At 55.6% G+C, this 8,672-nt stretch overlaps 1 pseudogene; it reads left to right on the top strand.

Moving 5' to 3' along the window:
• The first annotated feature begins 8,318 nt into the window (after positions 1–8,318).
• On the top strand, positions 8,319–8,427 carry LOC148331507 (5S ribosomal RNA; annotated as a pseudogene).
• Positions 8,428–8,672: the final 245 nt, after the last annotated feature.

Below are 8,672 nucleotides of genomic sequence, written 5' to 3'. Positions count from 1 at the left end.
GGAGATCTTATACAGGCGGGCGGCCGGTAATGGGGAGCCGGGAACGAGCTCGATCGCGCAGTCATAAGGACGGTGGGGTGGCAAGGACTGGGCCCTGTCCTTACTAAAAACGGCGCGGAGATCATGGTATATCGGCGGCACGCCGTCCAGGCAAATCTTCTCGGGTGGAGCGACCCGAGGATTTACCCCTACCTCGGCCGAGCGCAGGCAATGGGCGTAACAGTGAGGGCTCCAATTCTCTATAGCTAGCCTACCCCAGTTAATTGCCGGCTGGTGGAACGTTAACCAGGGAAGACCGAGAACGACCGGGGCAGCACGCGAGGGCATAACAAAGAAGGACCGCATCTCTACGTGGTTGCCCGACAATCTTAACGTGAGAGGCTGCGTAACAAGTCTTACGTCGGCCAGAAGCCGCCCATCTAAATCGCAAACCCGCTCGGATTTCTCGAGCTCCCGAACCTCGCAGCCCAGTTTTTCGATCATCCCGGGGTCGATAAAACAGTCATCGGCCCCTGAGTCCACCAAAGCCCGAATTCGAAAGCTACCCCCCACCCCTGCTATTTTGCCGTCCACCTCAAGTCGTTTTCGGGGCTGATTGTCTCTGGAGTCCGGACTCTCGGGTTCCGGAACGGGTGGTCGGGGTGGTCGGTAGTGGACTTACAGTGTTCGTGGAGCCGGCCAGGTAGCGGCCGGATCGGCGGACGCGTAGGGCAGGATGAGAGCTGGTGGCCCGGCGAACCAGAGTAGAAGCAGGCACCGGTCTGGAATCTCCGCTGTCGTTCGGACCTGTCGAGTCGACCACCACCCAGCTGCATGGGTTCATCGACGATGTGGGGCGCGGGCACCAGCTGTCGCTCCGGCTCGCGGCGCAACTGCTCCGCTCCCTTCTCCCGGCGCCTCTCGCGCAGACGGTTGTCGAGGCGAATGGCCAATCCGATGAGCTCCTCCAGGGACGCCGCATCCTCGCGGATGGCGAGCTCGTCCTTGAGTGCCGAGCAGAGTCCACGGCGGAATAATGTTCGCAGGGCACAGTCATTGAAACCGCTCTCGGCGGCGCGAATGCGGAAGGCGATCGAGTAATCGGCCACAGAACGGTCGCCTTGGGTGCAGTCGAGCAATTCACCCCCCGCCTCCTTCCCCTGAGTCGGGTGGTGAAAAACGCGCTCGAATTCCGCCAAGAACGCCGGAAACGACGACCGGAGGTCCGGTCGGGCATTGCTCACGGTCATGGCCCATGCGCTAGCTGGACCAGTCAAAAGGCTCATCACAAACGCCACCCTGGAACTGTCGTGAGCGTAGGTAAGTGGCTGCTGATCAAGGATTAAACATCATTGATGAATGAACTGGCCGCATTGGCCAGGCTCGCCCCCGTAGCGGGCGGGGTGTGGCAAATTTGGCTCCCGCACGAGAGGTACAGGTGGGGAGAGACCGGTTGTGGTAACCGGCGGAACGGTACCCGGAACGGCGCCAGGCTGATGACTACCAAGGTGCGCGTCCAGTTGTGCCAGGCGGTGGGAAAGCTGGCCGACGGCGCTGCGAAGCTCGGCGAGCTCCGTCGACTGCTGTCCCACCATCTGTTCTTGGCTGGCCACAGCTCTAAATAGCCTCTCCGAGTCTGCAGAGTCCATGGTCGGATTATTCTGTGAGGTAGGCGCCCCCGGCGGTGCCGGGAGTGCAGAGGTGGACTCGTTAAGAGCAGACAGGGACAAGCCAGAGAGGGTTGCGAGGAATTTATTATTCCGGCAAAGATCAAATGGTACAAAGGAACAAGAACGAAGTGCCGATGGCGAAACCGAAAGTGCTGGCGGACAACTCACACCAGGGAAAAAACGCGAGGAACAGAAAACGCTTGCAAAAGGCAAGAAAACAAGAGCGAACGAAAATCGCTTACCGCGGAAGGGTAAGGAATGCCAATCCGTATGCGAACGCGGCCGACAAGGGTTAAGGCTAGAGACGGAGTCGAGGAACAGGCAGGAGGTCGAATAACACGTGAAGCACAAGACAAGAATAATCGCTGGGTACATGGACGTGAGCAGGAGAATAATCCGACATCGAACCGTCGGACGCGGAGGGTTTAAGAAGACGAGGTAATCATGACGTGATCAGGGTCAGGTGCGCGGCTGGCGGGCGCGCTTCTCCAGGCGTGGCCGCGTGCCCGGGGAAGAGCGCTGGAGAAACGCCCCCGAGTCAGCTGGAAGAAACATAAACAAAGAGCACGTGAGGCATGGCAAGAGCAAACGGGTCATGACACAATCAAAAGGTCCCGTTTTTACAGGTCGCCCATCTACGGATTTCTGTCCGCATTTAACCATGTGTATGTGCCAACAAATCATTGTACACATTTGCTGATATTTGTAATATATTTGAGACTTCAATCATGCATTTGTAGATTGTTGTTACACCTTTGTGACTGTGGTTATAGTTACAGATTCATGTTACGTATTTTTGGATTGAAGTATTTGCCACAATAAAGACCACATGTATAAAATGCAAAATTTTGAAAGCAATTGTTGCTTACGGCCATACTACCCTGAGAACGCCCAGGTGTGGTTGGTTGAGTGGTTGCAGGTGTGCCTGATTGTCACTCTGCGTGAGTGTGCAGAGCTGACAGTTAGAGCTCAATGCTCCTGGTTTATGTCTTTTTTTGTGGTAAATCTTGGTTGATCTTTTCTGAATTTTTGGGAGTTTTTGTTTAGTTTTTTTTTTTCCTCCCAGCCTCCGTGCTGTGGCGGGGGGGTTTTGTTGTTTCTTCTCCCCTATCCCATTCCCCCCTTTTTTTCTCCCGAATCCAGGTTCAATGGACTCATTAGGACAAATCATGGAGCAGCCATTGAATCGAGTGCCTGATGACATGCTGGCGGCTACCAAGAGACAAGGTTTGGTTTGGACGGCGATGGAATGGTGAGCAATGTTGTGGCTGAGAGCATAATTTTTTATTAAGACCTTGCAGTATTTCTGGACATAGACAATGGTGATGAGATTACTCCCTTATTGTTAATTAGGGGAATTAAGGAAGTGTGTGGGTGGATAAGTGACAAGGTCGCTGTCCGGCCGAGGCCGTAAGCGGAGGGTGGACTCTCAAAACGCTGACAGCGGAAAGAGGTTCCGACAAGGTGTTTATTGGGACCTTCAAAGAGTAATCAATCCACACAAATACTGGAGTATGAATTAGGGGGGAATCTAAACAGAGGCAGATATCAATAGTTACAACTGTCACAGGGAACAATAACGGAAAACGCTGGTGGACGCAGTCACACCAGGAAAGAAAAACGATGATTAAACTTAAAGCGCTTGCATAGCAAGGAATCCAAGAAAACGAGAATGGCTTACCACGAAAGGATAAGGGAAATCCAAATAGCGAACACGAGAACATAAAGCGAGCCGAAAAGTAGCTGAGGCAGAAAATACAGATAACGCAACAATCAACACACGGAACAAGAAAGGCAAAATCAAGAATGTGAAGCATGAACGTGAGCATCGCAGGATAATCATCCGACGCCGACTGATCCTCGGCGGTGGCTTAAGTAGTCTGTAATCATGACTTGATCAGTTTCAGCTGCGCGGCTTGAGGCGCGTCTCTCCCTCCCCGATGACGTGCGATGGGACGAGCGCGGAGGGAACGCCCACTCTTTGAAAAACAAACAGACACGGATCGTTACAGTACCCCCCCCTTAACGGATGCCTCTCGGCGGACCACCTGGTTTGAAGGGGTGAGCGTCGTGATAGTCGCGGATCAGAGATGGACACAGGATCCAGGAGCGGGGAACCCACTGACGCTCCTCCGGACCATAGCCTTCCCAGTCGACCAGGTACTGGAAACCCCTTCCCCTGCGCTTGAAGTCCAAAATTTCTCGTACCTTGTACGCTGGGCCCCCGTCGATGATCTCCGGAGGTGGTGGTGGGGTGGAAGGAGGAACCATGTGGCAGGTAGGAGCCGGCTTGATCAAGGAGACGTGGAAGACCGGGTGTATTTTCATGGTGGGGGGCAACTTCAGGCGGACGGAGACGGGGTTGACGATAGCTTCCACTTCAAAGGGTCCCACGATTCTCGGGCCCAGTTTCCGGGATGACGCCGCTAGGTTGAGGTCCCGAGTGGACAGCCAGACTTGGTCCCCGGTCTTGTAAGCGGGTGCCGGTCATCGACGGCGATCCGCAATTTGCTGGTTGCGCTGTGCGGTTCGGGAGAGAGCCGCCCTGGCCTCCCTCCATACCTGGTGGGCCCTCTTGAGGTGGCGCTGGACCGACGGCACCTCCTCCGCGCCTGCCTGGCTAGGGAACTGCGGCGGTTGGTAGCCATAGGCGGTCATGAAGGGGGACCGCCCGGTGGCAGATGAGACCAGGGTGTTATGGGCGTATTCTACCCAAGGTAGGTGGTCGACCCAGGACGAAGGCTGGTTGTTGCAAACACACCGAAGAGCCGCTTCAAGGTCCTGGTTGGCCCTCTCCGACTGACCGTTGGACTGCGGATGGTACCCGGAAGACAGGCTCGGCGTAGCTCCCAGCGACTGGCAAAACCGTTTCCAGACCCGTGAGATGAATTGCGGCCCACGGTCGGACACCAGGTCGTCCGGAATCCCGTGCAGTCTCAACACGTGTTGTACCAGGAGGTTGGCCGTTTCCAGAGCGGAAGGAAGCTTGGACAAGGGGATGAAGTGCGCTGATTTGGAGAACCGGTCCACGATGGTCAGGATGACTGTCTTTCCTCGTGATGCGGGTAGACCGGTGACGAAATCCAAGGCAATATTGGACCATGGACGTGCTGGAATCGGTAGGGTTCTGCAGGAGTCCCGCCGGCGGTTGGTGAGAGGATATGCTGGTGGCGCAAGCGGAGCATGCCCGAATATAGTCTGTTACGTCAGTCTTTAAGGATGGCCACCAGAAGCGTTGCCCGATCAGTCCCAGGGTGTGGCAAATGCCCGGGTGGCAGGCCACCTTGGATGCATGTCCCCATTTAATCACCTCCGCGCGATGTTGGGTCGGGACGTACAGTCGTCCCTCGGGACATCCGGCCGGAGCATCTGTCTCCTCCTGCGCTTCCCGGATCTGTTGCTCAATCCTCCACTGCAGGCCCCCCACCACGCGATGACTTGGCACCATGCTTGCCGGGCCTTCCTCCTCCTCCTCCCAGGAGTCGTGGATACGTGACAAGGCATCGGGCTTGGTGTTTCGTGAACCTGGGCGATAAGTCAAGGTGTAGTTGAAGTGGCTTAGCAGGAGCGACCAACGCGCCTGCCGCGGATTTAGTCTTATCATGGATCGAATAAAGGAAAGGTTCTTGTGGTCTGTGAAAACCGTGAATGGCTCCGGAATGCCCTCCAGCCAGTGGCGCCACTCCTAGAGCGCCAAGACCACGGCCAAAAGTTTCCGATTGCCCACGTCGTAGTTAGCTTCCGCTGGAGAGAGCCGGCGGGAGAAGAAGGCGCAGGGGTCGAGCTTCCGGTCGACCGGGGAACGCTGGGACAAGACGGCCCCCACTCCTGAATCTGATGCGTCCACCTCTACAACGAAAGACAGATCGGGATTAGGATGGTGCAGAACCTGCGGGTTAGTGAAGGCTCTCTTTAGGTTCTTGAAGGCGGCTTCTGCGAGGCTATCCCATGTAAAGCGGTCTTGGTGGACGTAAGGCGAGTGAGGGGCAGTGCCTGACGGCTATAGTCCTTGATAAAGCTCCGGTAGAATAAAGCGCCGGTAGAAGTTGGCAAACCCGAGAAAATGCTGCAGCTGTTTACGCGTCGTAGGCGTCGGCCATTCTATCACCGCACGCGTCTTGGCTGGATCGGCTCTGAGTTGCCCGTTTTCTACCACGAATCCGAGAAACTGGACTGAGGTCTTATGAAAATCGCACTTCTCGGCCTTTACATAGAGCTTGTTTTCGAGGAGACGCTGCAGTACGGCCCGAACGTGCTGCTGGTGTTCTTGAGCGGAGCGTGAGAAAATGAGTATGTCATCGAGGTAAACTAAGCAATAAACATTGAGCATGTCCCTCAACACGTCGTTGATTAGTGCCTGGAAAACCGCGGGTGCATTTGACAGACCGAAGGGCATGACTAGGTAATCGAAATGGCCTAGAGGAGTCTTAAATGCGGTCTTCCACTTGTCACCCTCCCTAATACGAACCAGGTGATAAGCGCTACGGAGGTCCAGCTTAGAGAAGATGGTGGCCGATTGCAGAGGAGCGAACGCGGAGTCTAGCAGTGACAACGGGTAACGATTCCTCACCGTAATCTCATTCAACCCCTTGTAATCTACGCACGGCCGGAGAGTCTTGTCTTTCTTCTCCACAAAAAACAGCCCCGCGCCAACCGGAGACTTGGAAGGTCTAATCAATCCCGCGGCCAAGCACTCAGTGATATACTCCTTCATGGCCGCTTGTTCGGGCTGGGAGACCTTGTACAACCGGGCCGACGGGAGCGCTGCGTTCGGCAGCAAGTCAATGGCGCAATTGTAGGGACGGTGAGGTGGCAAGGACTTGGCGCGTTCTTTACAAAAAACCGCTCGAAGGTTGTGATAGACTTGCGGTACGTTCTCCAGGTTCGCCTCTTTAACGGGGGTGATCCTAACCTTTAACCCTTCTTCGGCAGACCGCAAACAGTGAGCATAGCAAAAAACACCCCAGTTTTGGATCGATAAGCGTTCCCAATCTATGACCGGATTGTGTGCCCTTAGCCAGGGTATCCCGAGAACAACCGGAGCTGACCTTGACGGCATAACAAAAAAGGAACGCTGCTCGATGTGGTTCCCTGAAATCTTGAGGGACAGGGGTTCAGTCAACCGTCGAATGTCCGCCAGCAAGCGCCCGTCGAGGTCGTACAGCGGTTCGGCTTTGTCCAGCTCCATGACCGCGCAACCGAGTTTGGCCACTACCACGGCATCGATGAAACAATCGTCCGCCCCTGAGTCAATCAACACGCGGATACGGACGGAAGTGGTCGGGCCCGAGATCTCCCCCTCGTCCTCCAGTCTCAACGCGCCCCGGGGATTACCGTCCTCATGTCCTGGAACCCCGACGCCGGGCTGCTCCTGTCCGGGAGGTGTGACCGCGGGGGAATCGACCGCGGACTCACAGTGGTCGACGCTGCCAGGCGGTGAGTTGCGACGGGCGGATCATCTAGGGCATGAATCCACTCGATGGCCCTGGAGACCGCAGTGGGAACAGACTCCCGATCTGCGCCATCGCTCCCGCTCGAGGGGATCCAGGCGACCCGCTCCCAGCTGCATGGGCTCGTCGCCGGTAGGAGGCTCGGGAACCCGGGAGGCAGCTGGCTCGGTCCAGCGCTGCTTGGCTACCCTCTCTCGACGACGCTCTCGAAGATGGTTGTCCAGCCGGATCGCCAAGGTGATGAGCTCTTCCAACGACTGGGCGTCCTCTCGCACGGCCAGCTCATCCTTCAAGGCGGAGCTCAGACCTCTCCTGAAGACGGTTCGCAGGGCGCAGTCATCGAAGCCGCTCTCAGCTGCTTTGATGCGGAAGGCGATGGAATAATCCGTGACCGATCGGGAACCCTGGGTGCAGTCCAAGAGCTCGGCACCTGCCTCTTTTCCCCTGACCGGGTGGTGGAACACCCGCTGGAACTCCATAAGGAAACCGGCAAACGACGACCGAATTTCCGGACGAGCGGTGCTCACGGCCATGGTCCACGCGCTGGCTTGACCAGTCAGGAGGCTCATCATGAACGCGACCTTAGAGCTATCATGGGAGTAGGTGAAGGGCTGCTGATCGAAAATCAGCCGGCAGTGATGTATGAAGGGCCCGCCATAACGGACGGGGTGGGGCAGGCTGGGTTCTCTAACAGGGAACCCCGGATACGCCGTTCCGGACGCAGAAACGGCCGGGTCCGAACCGGGAGCAAATAGGGGTTTAAACGAGCGTCGTAGCTTTCTAAGCGTTGGGCCAGCATGCCGACCGCTTCGCGCAGGGAGGCGAGCTCAGTCCCCTGCTGACCCACTAAGCGTCCTTGACTGGCCACAGCCGTAAAAATCTTTTCGCAGTCAGCAGAGTCCATGGTCGGATGATTTTGACAAGGTCGCTGTCCGGCCAAGGCCGTAAGCGGAGGGTGGACTCTCAAAACGCTGACAACGGAAAGAGGTTCCGACAAGGTGTTTATTGGGACCGTCAAAGAGTAATCAATCCACACAAATACTGGAGTATGAATTAGGGGGGAATCTAAATAGAGGCAGATATCAATAGTTACAACCGTCACGGGGAACAATAACGGAAAACGCTGGTGGACGTAACAGATTCTTGTTACGTATTTTTGGATTGATTTGCCACAATAAAGACCACATGTATAAAATGCAAAATTTTGAAAGCAATTGTTGCTTACGGCCATACTACCCTGAGAACGCCCGATCTCGGAAGCTAAGCAGGGTCGGACCTGGTTAGTACTTGGATGGGAGAAGGCCTGGGAATACCAGGTGCTGTAAGCTCTTGCACCGCAAAAAAAAAAAAAAAAAACTTTGACAAATGTAAGCAAGTATGCGAGCTGCTTTTTAATAAATTTCCACATATTTGCCTGACAGGCTGAGAGCACAAAATGCCAACATTCAGCGTCCCCTGCCTTTGGGTGTTGCTACAGTTTCACCGTGGACGACTCGCAAATGTGTGTGGCAATTTGCAAATGCGTGTCTGGAGACTTGTGTGGCTCCGGAGCTACACATTAAGACCAAAAGGG

Source organism: Idiotropiscis lumnitzeri, chromosome 8 (genome assembly GCF_059441095.1).
Source record: "Idiotropiscis lumnitzeri isolate Australia: NSW breed Sydney's pygmy pipehorse chromosome 8, RoL_Ilum_1.0, whole genome shotgun sequence".
NCBI lineage: Eukaryota > Metazoa > Chordata > Actinopteri > Syngnathiformes > Syngnathidae > Idiotropiscis > Idiotropiscis lumnitzeri.
The sequence above is the reverse complement of the archived record's forward strand: the minus strand, read 5'-3'. Positions and strand labels throughout refer to the sequence as shown.